The sequence below is a fragment of the Peromyscus leucopus genome, chromosome 8a (genome assembly GCF_004664715.2).
Source record: "Peromyscus leucopus breed LL Stock chromosome 8a, UCI_PerLeu_2.1, whole genome shotgun sequence".
Taxonomy (NCBI): domain Eukaryota; kingdom Metazoa; phylum Chordata; class Mammalia; order Rodentia; family Cricetidae; genus Peromyscus; species Peromyscus leucopus.
In genome coordinates this window covers 2,596,348-2,599,039 of record NC_051085.1, presented here as the reverse complement: position 1 = coordinate 2,599,039, position 2,692 = coordinate 2,596,348, and the positions used below count along the sequence as shown (strand labels likewise).

Below are 2,692 nucleotides of genomic sequence, written 5' to 3'. Positions count from 1 at the left end.
ACATATAAACATCAATCCAACTATAAATCTTTTGATCTACAATAGTGTTGTCCTGCCTGCAAAATATGCTAAAGCAATGGTGGCACAAAGCTTGTAGAAGTAACCAACCAATGTCTGATTTGACTTAAGGCCTACTCCATGAGATGTAGTCCATACCCAACACTGAGTGACCAAGAAACAAAGACTAGATAGCCTAGAGACCTAGGTTAAAACCAAATACCACTGTTGTAAATGATAAAGTGACTCCTGTTATTCTACTATATTAGTAGATCAGTGCCTTATTCAACCATCACCAGAGAAGCTTCATACTGCAGCAGATAGCAGCAAATATAGAGACCCACAGCTAGAAATTGCACAGAAAGAGACCATGGAACACCCAGTTCTAAATGGGATATCTCCATCAACTCCCTCCCTTCAGAGCTCAGGGAGGTGGGAGGAGTGTAAAAGCCTGGTCCTCTAAAGTAACTGAGCAAAGCTCACATGAACTCACAGATCAGCAAGCACAAGGCCTGCATTGGTCTGCACCAGATCCTATGTATGCACATTATAGGTTTTAGTTTAGTGTTTTTATGGCATTCCTGAGTGTATGAAATACTGTGTCTCTGATTCTTGTGCCTTCCCTTGGGCTCTTTTCCTTCCATTGGTTTGCCTTGTCTCACTTCGATGTGATATTTTTAGTTTTTTCTTATATTTCATTTTGCTATGTGTTATCTCTTAGAAGTCTGTTCTTTTCTAATAAGGGACAGAAAGGGAGTGGACCTGGAAGGGAGGGGAGGGGTTGTGGGAAGGAATTGAGAGGGGAAACAATAGTCAGGATATATTGCATGAGAAAAGAATCCATTTTCAGGTCCCTGGCCTGTCTCCTAGCTGCCGGGCACCGCTCTTTCACTGCGTGCTGACCCCCAGGAAAGCCGCGCCAATTTAGGGCGCTGCGGGACCCGCTACCCGAGACGCCCGTCCCTCCCCGGGCCTCTGCTCGCTTGCCCGCCCGCGAGTCCGTTCCCCTCGTCGGCCTCTCGGATCGGGGACGTAGGGCGAGCTGAGAACAGGCCGAGGGAGGGTGGTGACCACCGCGGAGGAGCTGTGGCTGTCAAGATGATAGAGGTACTGACAACTGACTCTCAGAAACTGCTACACCAGCTGAACACCCTGTTGGAACAGGAGTCTAGATGTCAGCCAAAGGTCTGCGGCTTGAAACTAATTGAGTGGGCACATGATAATGGCCTTAGAATGACTGCGGGGACTTTGGAGTGAAAGACCTACTCAGTCTAACCCAGTTCTTTGGCTTCGACACGGAGATGTTTTCCCTAGCTGTGAATTTACTGGACAGATTCTTGTCTAAAATGAAGATACAGGCGAAGCTTCTTGGGTGTGTTGGACTGAGCTGCTTTTATTTGACTGTCAAATCGATAGAAGAGGAAAGGAATGACCCATTGACTACTGATTTGATCCGAATAAGTCAGTATAGGTTCACGGTTTCCGACTTGATGAGAATGGAAAAGATTGTGTTGGAGAAAGTATGTTGGAAAGTCAAAGCTACTACTGCCTTTCAGTTTCTGCAACTCTATTACTCACTCATTCAAGAGAACTTGCCATTTGAAAGGAGGAACGATCTTAATTTTGAAAGACTAGAAGCCCAACTTAAGGCATGCCACTGCAGGATCATATTTTCTAAGGCAAAGCCTTCTGTGCTGGCATTGTCTATCATTGCTTTGGAGATCCAAGCACTAAAGTATGTAGAGTTAATAGAAGGAATCGAATGTATTCAGAAACATTCCAAGATAAATGGCAGAGATTTGACCTTTTGGCAAGAGCTTGTATCCAAGTATTTAACTGAGTATTCATCAAACAAGTGTTCCAAGCCAAACGTTCAGAAGTTGAAGTGGATTGTGTCTGGATGCACTGCCCGGCAACTGAGGCACAGTTACTACAGAATAACGCACCTCCCAACAATCCCGGAAACAGCTTCTTAGCTGGCAAATCTGGTTGTTATCCTCTCTATACAGAAAATTTTCCAGTGTGATAGTTTTCTTTTACAACTGAAGAATTGAAATACTATCTTCAATATAAACAATATGGGATTAAAATAGTAAAGGGAAAAATGACTGTTGATCTAGTTAGTGAATATTGGAAGGCATTTACCATGTACAATGCACAGCAGTCTCAAGAGAAAGGACTTAGCAAACCTCTATATGTTAACACTTTTGTCAAATTATTAGCTTAGGAAAGAGAATCCTCCAAACCTGAATTTATAAAAGTAGTTAATGAAATAATATTTTTTAAATTACATATCACCTCACTGTAGCTTATTTAAAGTTACTTAAACCCAAGCAGAAGGATGAAACAAAAAGTTTGACCCACATATGAACAAATTCAAGTCCTTTTGTTGATTAAGAAAACATAGAAAAACCAAAAAAAAAGAAAGAAAGAAAAAAAAGAAAAAGAAAACATAGTATGCACTTGGGTGATGTATTTACAAAGTGATATAGGGCAGAGAGTCTCCACATTAGGTTTCTGGAAATTGCTGAGGTGTCTCAATTCTATATTTAGTATTTTATCTCTAAGCAGTTGGTCCATTACAAAGTAATTATATGCTTAAAAAATATAAACTTAGTCCCCAATACATATACATTTTTGCCATCTAAATTTCTTAATCATAGCAAAGATTTATCTTTTTTATGATTAAAACTAA

The 2,692-nt window shown here is 40.9% G+C and overlaps 1 pseudogene; it reads left to right on the top strand.

The window, feature by feature from the left end:
- The first annotated feature begins 951 nt into the window (after positions 1 to 951).
- On the top strand, positions 952 to 2,364 carry LOC114710504 (annotated as a pseudogene).
- The last annotated feature ends 328 nt before the right edge of the window (positions 2,365 to 2,692 follow it).